Here is a 12319-nt window from a genome sequence, read left to right as displayed (position 1 = left end):
AAAAATCCTATTCATTAGGTGAATTAAGCGTCTGAGTGAAAGCCTTCTAAGTCTTCTGATGCCGGATATGCTGACCCAAGCAGACCCATCCTTACAATATTGATTCATGGACCCCACATGTATTCCACATGCTCGAGAGCTGTTTTCTGTTGTCAGGCCCATTTTGTGGGACTTGTGGTTCGTTCCATAATGCCCAGTTTGCGTACCAGTAATTGCTTGGGCTTAGGGGTACCTTTTATTTCCGCTTAATGAGTTTTCTCCATGACCCTGTGTTTCCCTTTAGGAATGATTTGGAGATGCTTATCTTATATCGTTGGAGCTTTCCCATTCAGCACTGTGCTTCTTGGATATGGCCATATTATGGCCATGAGGTATGCCGTTAGATAAAGGTAAGTATCAGTTCTGACCCAATAGGTATCGCCTCTGACCCTAGTTTCGCTAGACTGTCGGCTCTCCCATTGCATTTGATCCGTGTATGTCCAGGTATCCCACATCAGGGACACTTTCATGCCTTCCGAGTTTGTTCATCTTTACGATTGCATCTAGAATAATTCTAGACTCAACCTTCACTGAGGCGATGGCTTTTTGTTTGAGTGCTGCTTGGCTGTGGATCAGGATGTAAATATTGCGTTTTTTACACCCCTGTTCTTTAGTGCACACATATTATAGCGTAGAATTCAGCTTGAAACACTGTAGCAAACCTCCTTAAGCGTTTACTATGTTCGAAGTGTTTACAGTAGACTCCCGTTCCCGTTCCCAATGCCATCTTTGCAGTGGCGGCGTGAGTCCTACGGCATCCCCTAGTAACCCCCACGATTTTGGGGTTACCTATCGATTCCAAGATTGAAAGACAATGACATAGACCGCAGACTTGCTATGCAGATGCGCCAGTGAGTGCTAATCTGTGCGACATGTGTCACCCTCTAATGCTTGGCCGCTACTGCATCTTTGAGCTGTCAGTAAACCAGATTAGGCTGTTCTGTTGGGATTTTGGTCCTCTTTTCTAGTCGTCCCTTGTTCAAGATCTATCCACTTACTTATTAGATCAATCCAAGGGGTTCGCGTATAGGATTAGTTGCAAGCAACCGACTCAGTCTTCCCTTTACCCGACTGGTTGGAGGTGGACCAGAGCCGATAGCAAGATGGAGCCTACATGGACCGGTTTGCCCGTAGCTGCCGAGGCTTGCCTGGAAATGGTGAGATGTAAGTGCAAGAAGTAGTGCAGAAGCTGGTGCTGTCTGAAAAAAACAACTAAGTAAAAAGGTCACAGCCGTAACCTTTGTGCTAAAAATATCTCCCGTACTATGATTGTGAAACCTCATTTTTCTCACACTTACCTTTCCGTTAAGTCACAGGTACAATAGTATGTAGAAATAAAAGTGTTAATTAAAATATTAATAATCAATAAAACGTTTAGACAAATTAAAGTTATTTATTTAGTGCTTTCTTCTTATGATATTTTCAATATTAAAATGTATTTAAGCTATTTTCAACCTTATGTCTCACACATAGAGTTCAAAATCAATTGACGAAAAAATACAAATTATGGTAGATTGATGTGCCAGCAACTCTAAATAAATTCTAAAATAATAATCCTTGCTTGCTTATGAAGCAAATAGTATGAATTCATGGATTAAATAAATATTTTTTTCCGATGCGCTATAAAATTCGCCCGCTGTGTCCTGAAGAAAAAATTTTTTTCACCTACTTTTTGCGAAAAAAGTACCATACAATGTTATATTTTTATAATCCTGATAAATGTAGCTTTCAGGTCATATTTTTTTTATTAGATTATCTCTAGTGGTTTAAAAGTAAACGACGTTTATTTAAAAAAATACTTTTTGGTTTTTGTGAATTTTACTCAATATTTCTAATTTTTTGTATGAAAAGGCAAAAAGTTTGTTCTAGAAATGAATTCGCCATCCTTTAATTATCCGAAAATGATACCACACTTGCCCTAATACCCATAGTTTAGAAGATATGGGCCTTAAAGTGAAGCGCGGCGGAAGGAAACTTGCCCCCCCTCCCCCTGCTACCACAGGGGGGGCTCCCGATGTCTACCGACGGAAATCCACTCAGGAGCACCCAAAGAACCACTGTTGCAAAAATGAGCCTTCTATACCAAAGTGGAGGGGTTCTTGCACTAAATTCCCTACTAACAAGACTGAAGGTCGTATTCTGAAATCTGAAATTTCATGAATCAAGGTGTTTGTTCGTCGCGCAATTAGGTAATTACAGTAACCGTTATTTCACATTAAACGCTGTTTTTCAGGCAATTGCTCATTTTCACATCGCTTCCTAGTTCTAGGTTGATATCGATAACCTGCGTTAATACATTATGTAGATACCTCATTATCTGATTTGATCTCATGATTGCCTGGTAGAGACAGAAAATTCGCATTCCGATGGGGAAAACTAGTAAGAGCATGATTATTTACAAAACGTATGCATAAATTATCTTTTGTAATGTAGCTAACTAGGTGCTGACGACTTTTTATAACTTAGACGATCGATTCAGTATTTTAATGTGCACAATTAAGAGTCCAATAAGCCTAGGATCCGCGCAGCGACAAGCTTTTTATGACGTTATTTTATCGATTTTACGCGATAAACCCATACATTTGTCGTCTAAAATCATCTCCTAGCCCGGCAGTTTTCCACTTTTTTACGGTCAGCATTTTAACACCGCCAAAATACAAGTCCAGATTCGTGACAAGGCCAAATAAAAGAAGACCACACCGTTGCTTATCGCGAGGATGGACGCCAGGCGTTATCAAAGCATTATCTTCTCCTTGGCCATCTATGGAACTATTATTTTCGTAGACTCTTTAAGATAAGGTGCTTTCTGTTAACAGATCCTGGTGGTTAATTGCCTTAATCTTAAGTTATGGACCCTTTTCATTGTAAGAAGTTTTCATTGTAAATAAGTAGGTACCTATTCCTATTTTAATAATATAGGGTTAAGGGATAGTTTAGCAATAATGGTAGGTAGGTAGGCACTGTTTTGAAGTTAAAATTACATCATGGACAGGAAAACTACATAGATTATTTTCCAAATAAAAACTTTCATCTTCATTTAAACAAATTGCAAATCTAACAAGGTACCTAATATTACGCAGGCTACGCACTATAAATGACTCTACTAGCACTACTGTAGGATATTCCAGACTGAATTTTTTTGGAATCTTGGAAAATGAACGCAGAATTACTTGACGGACGGACCATTTTCGCCAAAATTCATGAATTTTTCAGAAAATAAAAACACTTTCCTTGTGCAAAGGTTAAGTAATAGTTAACCAACCAGAAAATTCAGCAGCTCGTTTCTTTGCCACGCGGACACGCTTTTATTTTCAAATTAATATTTTGTTTTCAGTCTTTTTTAACTAAGTTTAATATAAGTTCCTAAAATTAATTTACGTGGACGATAAAATATTTCATGATGTAGCATTATAAGATGTTTATTTTCGAGTTAAACACCCCTTTTACACTTCATGTATTCTTGCGCCAAATACATACTTAATGTAAAATGTGTAACCATTAATGAATATTCAATTAAGCAAGTAAGCAAGCACTTATCATATTCGTAGGTAGGTATTTGAGATGGTAAATACTTATTATGGATTGTAAGAGTTAATTAAGATTCTAATTCAATTCTTGCACAGGTTCATAGGATTCAAAAGGTTCTAAAGAGGTTCCAATCCAATTAATTATGAATACTTTATTTAAGTACGGTACTTTTTAATCAAGGTAAGTAGGTATAATTTAAACCTTTTCAACTGATCGCACAAAGACACTTCATAGCCTACTGAGACAGGTAAATGATTGAAGTTTAATGTTGGTAGAAAATACGAGTAAGTAGGTAGAGTCCTCAATCACCAAAACAACCAAAGAAAATGCACTAGGTATAGTTTCTTTGCAAACCAGAAAGTGATGACATCCACATAATTCATCACTCACCACGTCATAAAAAATATCTACCCGTAGGTGGAAAAAATTTGAACAACTCTCTTGCACTTTTCATGCACTTGCATAGTTCATACAGAATATACAGTTTACCAATCAATTTTTGCAATTAAGTAAACTTTATGAAAGTTTAGAAAACTTACATCATTAAAATAAGCTTGTTCCAGTTTCTGCCTTGTTTTATTCGCTTTGCTGTACTCGGGGAGGCTTGACTGGCGACGTACGCGCATCCTCTGTTCCCTTTCCATAGTCATCAGGTCAGATTTCTGAGACAACACTAAATAGTGCAACCGGTGTACTATATCCATCTTGTATTTTCTTCGAACACGTAAAAAACACGGTACAAAAGTATCAAAAACAAAAGAGTAACGAAAACCAGCGTAAAAGTTTCGAAAAAACAAAAGAACGTGAAAAGTTTGCTTCTTTTTTCGAAAGTTATGTAATTTTTTTTCGTTCGCGAGAGGTTTGTGTGCCAGCGTTCGCGCGTCCCGCCCCGTATCTCTGGGCGGGCGAGGCGTGACTGCCGTAGGGCGCCGGATGTGGCGTGGCGGCGCCTCTCGCCGGTCGCTCGGCAACCGTTTGCAAACAACAACGCAACTCTAACCATTAACACGTTTAGACAATTTCTTTTAGATAGAAGGCACGTAGACGTCTAAGGTATTCAGCGAATTCCTGAGTAAGAAGAAGAAGAAGCTTTTTATTTAATTCTCATTTTTATTAATTGAACTTATCTTATTTTTATAGCTTGAGATTCTTTTAAAATAGGTAAGTACATTAAATTATAATAATTAACTGATCTATAAAATACTATGACTTCGGAATTCGTATGTTACCTACGTAATTAAATGCTCAATGCTCATGTTCATCACAAACGTTTTTCCTAAGCGGAATTCGAACCCGCAACCGCACCTGGCATTGTAGTCCGGTATGCGAACTATCAGCCTAGCAGCTATTGAATTTGATATCACACAAATTATGAAGTCACAAAATTCTAAACCAAATAATAAAATACTCTGCTAACCTACTTCCATTTGTTTTGTTTTTCTATGGAGTTAAGTTACGCGGTAAGTTTTGTAGGGCAGAAAATGTAATCAGATTTGAAACTATAGGTTTGATATTTGATATCAGTAGTCGTATTCAAGAATGTTCATTCACAAGAAACAAACACTTAGGTATGGTAAAACATACATACACTCGAAAAACATAACCCTCCTTCTGGCGCAGTCGGGTAAAAACTTTGGCGTCCGTCCCTAACCTACTGTTGCAGTCCCATAAGAAATAATTTATTTCACACAAAGGTCATTCCGCATTTCTTGGCAAATCCTCCAGTTGTGCTCGCCAGTAAGGGAACCGGAGGCAAATCGACCTTGCACCACTCAACTTCCTATGCAAAGGTCTTGTTTATTTTAGCGCAATGCGTTCCCTTCATTATGGTCATCATAGCATAGGTAGGTACTTTAAAGACCTACTTACTGTAGAGCCATGTAAACAAATGATATGGGGTGGAGAATAGTATTATGGGGCTATCCCCCTTATAGTTCTACAACTATAGTCACAGAAAGTCGACTCAGTTAATTGGTTTATCTTGTCGGGTAGAGTCAGCTGAGATAAGTTAATTTGTTAACAACTATTCTTAGCTCCAGTGTTTGGTGGACAGATTAACAACTTCTTGCAAACTGGGAGAGAATGCCACATGGCAATAAGTTCTCTTTTTGTACAATATTGTACGTATTAGTTATGAAATAAAATAAATAAATACATGTAGGTATTGTGAAAAAGGCATGTAATGAATGGTACAGTAATATGTAAGAGTTCCCTTCTTTGCCGACTTGAGAATATGCCTGTATTTACGAGTTATGCTACATGGCTTGGCATGTTGTAATACCCGACACAGGGTTCCAGATCAGACTGGAATTCTTTCTGAATTTCTCAAGTACCTGCTCCCAGACAACGGTACTAAACGCTGAGTGGCAATATTTTTTAGTAGCAACGATCAAATAAATTAGGTAAAATATACAAAAATTATAATAAAATACAAACATTGTTATTCGGAATCGGATCTTTGTCTAGTAAATTGTGTCTGCAGAAAAATAGCTTGAATAATATTTCGTCTGTCTGTAAGTAGGTAGATAAGATCTGCTGTTATGTTACTAACTAAAAACCTAGTTTTTAGTTTAAAAACGAAGTTTATATCGAGTAAGATTTAAATTACTATCAAATAAAAGAAAAAAATATTTTTAAATATTTTATTAGTAAGGCAGGAACACGCCTTCATACTATCTCAATATAAATAAATCTGTGTCAAAGATAGGTTGAAGACAAAAATATAGTCAAGTTTGAAAACCACAATATTTGAGCTATAACAAGAAAGTGTGTAAACATGTAAACGTTTTATTTCATTAACAACAATAAATTGCTTTAAAGATTTTCTAATTACATATTCACATACATAACTACATAATATACCCATTAATATTGTGCACAATTGTTGACATAATGATATTAGAAAAAGAAACAGCAAACAAAAGTAATACTTATAGATAATAACAGGCGATCACACTAGGGTATAACAGCATTGAGTTAAGATTATTAATAAACTGTATTTATAAATGACAAAAAGTCGTAACGTAACTCAACTGTAGACAATAAAGTTATAGCTCTCCTAATTATTCTATTCAATTCGTTGTAACGAAAAATATTAAGAAAACAAGCAATTCATTGCAACAAGAATTATTTTATTATGATCAAGGAAATAGGCAAGTTAAGAATACTCTAAAATAAATCTAAAGTAGATTGTCTACCATCTGCATTGTAAATGTGCATTAACAAAATATGTACTTTAAAAATATGTACGTGATTTCACCACACAATAAAATGTAGGTACTATGAGGCTTGAACTATAAATTAATTTATTTTTACAACTAGGCTCAAAACTTAACTCAATCTCAAGTTATAGATTAAAGTCTGTGATAAAAAAAAACATTTTTCTGAAAAGAGAGCTATTAATATGATGCCTTGAATAAGTTTGATATTACATTACAATACTTGAATGCATTTTCATTCTAATTAAAGAATAACATCATAGTTATCTCCATAAAGGAGCCATTCCCTTTTATTATTACATTGGGTACACAAATGCTTAGCTATCATATAATTGATAGTACAATAGTTATTAATAATTGTTGATTTTATGTTAAGATCTCTAACACCTGAATAAATCAACACAGATTGATATGTACTTAAATATTTACTAAGCAACAATGGACACCAAAGAAAAAAAAATTTAACATTCCATACAAATCTTAATATATTACATCTAAAATTACAGCACCATTTTTATAGCTTTTTACCATACATTTCATTTGCTATAAAATTAGTGAATTTAACTATTTTATTTATGTATATTTATTCGGTACTAAGTCCACTTGAAGCATTTTCAAGTCTTTTTAATAGATTTTATTATACTCGATAGTGACATAGCCTATCTATGCAATATGCATGGTCAAAATATTGTGAAATAATCATACAGTTAGTACCTACCATAAAATATGTAAAGCTACATCCACCGAACAATAATTTCATAGAGATATTTTCGTGGACCTTTTTAAGTTCTTTAAAATATTTTAATCAATTATAACATGTCCATGTAAAATGTTATGAATGTATAACTTGCTAAATAACTAACTGGTAACAAATAGATTCACCAAAATCATAACAATGTAACAGTTTGATTTCAATTTAGTTCGAAACATGCATATTTTATCAATTGGGGCAAAGTACAAATCAGATTTATTCAATAGAATAGTACCCAGAAAACAAGGTTATTTACAAATAAGCCCTACTATTAATGTAATTAAACATAGTTGTGAACACAAACACATTATGCTTCTGCTATTTTTGATTTGACATTTAACTTCCCGAGCTGGCCCAACATTAGTACTGTGTTTATCAAATTTTCAGAGTAGATGCGTTGGTTGGTTTCCATTCTCCTCAGTTTTTGTACAACATACTTTGAGAAGAATTCGAGTTCATTCTCGTTACCTTGACCTCTAGCATCATAATCATCTGAGCTACGTTTGCGTTTACCTTTTGGACTTGTTTGGATGGTAGAAATTTTATTTTTACGCTTAGATACCTCATCATCAGTGTTGTTACTGTTCACAAAAGCTGAATTAAGATCTTCTCCCAAGTCGTTTGCTTCTTCTTCATTCAGGTGTATAGTCAAATCATCAGGCACTGTAACCATCGGTACATGGTTGTCCGAAAACAGCGGTGAAGGCAGAAAAGACACACGTTTCTTAACTTTGACACCAGAATTTTTAGGTTTGCTCAATGTAGCCTCTTCTGAAACTGCTGCTACTGTATGTCTTCGGTTAACTTTTTCCTTATTGGCTTCAACATTATGGAGACGGCTTCCTGTTTGTTTATTGCTCCAGAAGTTTACTTTGATTTTTGGTTTTGGTTTCGGTTTCTGCTCAACTTTAGGTTTATTATGAAGTACTGTGGGGAATTTGTAACGTACATCATTGTCATCATTCAAAACTTTTTCTTGTTTCTTTTGTGTGTTTGGTGATTTATTGAGCTTATTAAAATAAACAGTGTTTATTTTGTATCTGACATTGTCATCATCGGATTGATACCCATTCTTCCTAGTGGACGATTTTTCTGACACAGTCTTCATCTCATAAAAATAGAAAAATCTTGATAAATTAAATATTTATTATTTTGTTGCTAGGTATCACTTCTGGTCACCTGAAAAAGTACAGAAAATTATGATTCTTATATATTATTTCATGTTTCTGCTGCCTAAAGTTTTACTCAGAGCGACTGACTATTTACCTACTACGTTTCCCGCCTAAACATCGTTAAAGGAAAATCGACATTAAAGAAAGGAAAACTGACTCAAAACAGTAATAACAAATTCAAGTTTAATTTCTGATACTATTCCTGTGGTATTTTGTCGTTTGTAATGTATACCGATCGTCATTAGCCCTAAAAATAACAAGATAATACAATTTGAGGTTATGTTTTTTACGGAATAAAAACATTATTATTTTACAAATAATTACCATTTCTCGTCTTCAATAATAACGATAATGCTCTAATGACCGTTTCTACGCTTGATAACGAGTCATCAAGCCAACATTTTAACGAGAATGGCGATTCATTACGCTTTCATTATTCAAGCTCATTGTAGTTATATAACATTAAATTTATTAATACAAAACTTACCTTCGTGAACTTTCATTATTATATGGTCAGTATTTATTCATAAATCACTTCACAGTCAAACAAAAGTAAATAAATCCACGACTACAAACACGACACGCACCATTCAGTTTCCATGACGCAAAGTAGTTTGAAGTTTGTCCGCACTCTGCAAGTGGCGCTAGGCGTGCAGCGCTGTTGCACAGTGTAGTTGAAGAGACGCGGCGGGAAAATTGCTTACGGGTGCGTTCACGGTATCCGCAAAAAATAGTTTTCAATATTTTACCGTAATTTTCAGAATATCTCATTGCGTTTGTTTATCTTCTAAATTATAGCCATTAAAGATTATGATACTTAATTTTGTTACTTTTAGTGGTTTTGATTGACTATAATCAGAAAAACCTTTTCCATTGATTGTCCTCTTCAGATTTAATTTATGTAGTCTCGTCACGTCATGGTATGTAGACTAAGGCTGGGTTGCACCATCTTAATTTAACTTTGACAAACGTCAAAAATCTGTCAAACTCCATACAAAAAGCACCGGTTATCGTTAGAGTTACGGTCAAAGTTAGGTGGTGCAACTCAGCCTAAGCTTAAAAAATAAAAAAGTTAATCTTAGCTTAGCTTAGTCATTAATCTTTGACCTATGTCTTTGACCAAGCCTATGCGGGGCCAACTTTTAATTTTGTCGTGTCCTTCAAACTTCGAAACACATGAGTAGGTAAGGAAATATTCGAAGCAATGATGTTGTTTTATGACATGACGTATTCCACTTTGAGCACCCGCCCAAATAGCACCTGCACGAATAGCACTTGGCCTATTCCACTTAGAGCACCTATCGATATTTTGGGAAGGTGCTCTAAGTGGAATTAAATTTATTTTCACGATGACCCAACCTAGCAACCTAGTAGGTACCTACTGTCACTAATATTACCAACGGTGCTAAAAGTAAAAAGCGGTCTAAAGCCCATCTTTAAGTTGTATGAAGTAAACAGATACCTGGAAGATTGTCTTTTTGTTTACTTTGCACGTTCATGCACACGCGAGGAGCTTAGCGCGGGTGGGACGTGAAGCGTGTAGGCGGACGAATCAAACTTATGACACCAACGTGTACAGCACGTCAACGTAAGGGGGCGTCCATAAATTACGTGAGACTTTTAGGGGGGGGAGGGGGTCAACAAAAACCTCACTAAATCTCACGTGGGGGAGAGGGGGGGTGTCAGGAAATATCACGTAATTTTTTCCGCAAGAAATAGAGAAATAGAGTTTGCCAGAAAACTGGGTTTAAATCTTAAGTAAAAAAATTGGCCAAGTGCGTGTCGTGCTACGCGCAGTGTAGGGTTCCGTAGTTGTCCGTCGTTAACAAAATATATTTCAGAAGCAAGCAATTACTTCATCTAAAGTAGCTTTTAATATTTTCTTCTAAGGAATTTTTATTAGATATGAAATTTTATAATACATGAGTTAAATGACTATTACTCTTAAACTAACTGACCTACCCTAACCGTTATAGTTTTCTTGAAAGTTCATAAAAAGCAGTATTATTATGAATTTTTCCAGATTTTTCAAGCCAACAGTCTAGTTTTTAGAGGGGGGGGGGGGGGGGGTAAACGGGGGGGGGGGGGGACGCCCTGCTCGAACAAAAATTGGCACTTTAAACTTTAATAGTTTGCAAACGGATCCCTAAATCGAAAAATAGTCTTTGAAACCCCCAAGTTATCCAACTATATCCTACACGATGGTGTAGAAGATGAAAAAAAATTCATCCCCACTTTACATATAGGGGAGCTACCCTAAAAAAATGTTTTTTCAAAATTTTATTCTACCGTTTTGTCGGCGTGATTAATAATACATACCTCCACAAAATTACAGCTCTCTAGTGCCAATAGTTTCCAAGCAAAACCTCGGACAGACAGACATATCGAAACTACACTCGCGAGCAAAACTATGGAATCACTTACATGAAGTTGTTTCCACGCAATCTTGTGTACTAACGAATTTGTTAGTAACAAAAAAAGTGGCACCATTTTAAAGATTAAACTTTTACCTTTAAATTGATACCAAATTCATTTAAATCACACCAGTATTTAAAAAGATATCGCGGCTGATGTGAAGAAGTAAGGAAAAAGACATGAATCAACTGTTTTATACGTCGCGAGTTGCGGCCCATTTACCCCCTATAAAAGCACGTGTTTTCGGATTTTTGCTTTCACACGTTGATCCATACACATCTCAGCTTCTTTTGACACTTTACCTGGGATTCTACACCTTCAGAAGCAGCACAAATCCTTGCACTATTGCAAGCAGGGCTCAGCCAGCGGGCTGTCGCATGTCAGCTCCACATAAGCCAGTCCTGGGTTTCGAAAGTTTTAAGACGCTTTTGGGAGACTAGTGGCTTTATCCCGAGACCAAGTTCTGAACAGCGCCGGTGCTTTTACGATATGCACCGGCGCTGTTCAGAACTTGGTCTCGGGATAAAGCCACCAGTCTCCCGAAAGCGTCTTAAAAGTTTCGAAACCCTGGACTGGCTTATGTGGAGCTGACGTGCGACAGCCCGCTGGCTGAGCCCTTCTTGCAATAGTGCAACGATTTGTGCTGCTTCTGTAGGTGTAGAATCCCAGGTAAAGTGTCAAAAAAAGCGGAGATGTGTATGGATCAACGTGTGAAAGCAAAAATCCGAAAACACGTGTTTTTATAGGGGGTAAGTAGGCCGCAACTCGCGACGTATCAAACAGTTGATACATGTCTTTTTCCTTACTTCTTCACATCAGCCGCGATATCTTTTTAAATACTGGTGTGATTTAAATGAATTTGGTATCAATTAAAAGGTAAAAGTTTAATCTTTAAAATGGTGCCACTTTTTTTGTTATTAACAAATTCGTTAGTACACAAGATCGCGTGGAAACAACTTCATGTAAGTGATTCCATAGTTTTGCTCGCGAGTGTATAAGGGTTCCTTGTCAGACGAAATTAAGAAAATTATAAAACCATTTTTTTTTTATCAAAATCGATTTTGCTAGATTATGTAGAAAGGAATCAAAGGAACAATAATTAGACTAGGTACTTCTGTAAAAAAAAACAATGAGACCCTGTACTAACCGCTGTCACTACACGTGTTTTTCTGGATCTATTCGTAATCAGTGGGCTT

At 36.0% G+C, this 12319-nt stretch overlaps 1 protein-coding gene and 1 long non-coding RNA gene across 2 annotated transcripts in view; both read right to left on the bottom strand.

Moving 5' to 3' along the window:
* LOC135071096 (uncharacterized) overlaps positions 1 to 12319 on the bottom strand; it is a 177857-nt gene that overhangs the window by 31287 nt on the left and 134251 nt on the right. The gene's annotated exons all lie outside the window — the stretch shown is intronic.
* LOC135071081 (uncharacterized) lies at positions 6196 to 9360 on the bottom strand. Its single transcript, XR_010257207.1, has 2 exons — positions 9196 to 9360; positions 6196 to 8715 (listed from the first exon to the last, which is right to left on the bottom strand). It is a non-coding gene; the product is annotated as an uncharacterized LOC135071081 (long non-coding RNA).

Source organism: Ostrinia nubilalis, chromosome 4 (genome assembly GCF_963855985.1).
Source record: "Ostrinia nubilalis chromosome 4, ilOstNubi1.1, whole genome shotgun sequence".
Classification (NCBI taxonomy): Eukaryota; Metazoa; Arthropoda; class Insecta; order Lepidoptera; family Crambidae; genus Ostrinia; species Ostrinia nubilalis.
The sequence above is the reverse complement of the archived record's forward strand: the minus strand, read 5'-3'. Positions and strand labels throughout refer to the sequence as shown.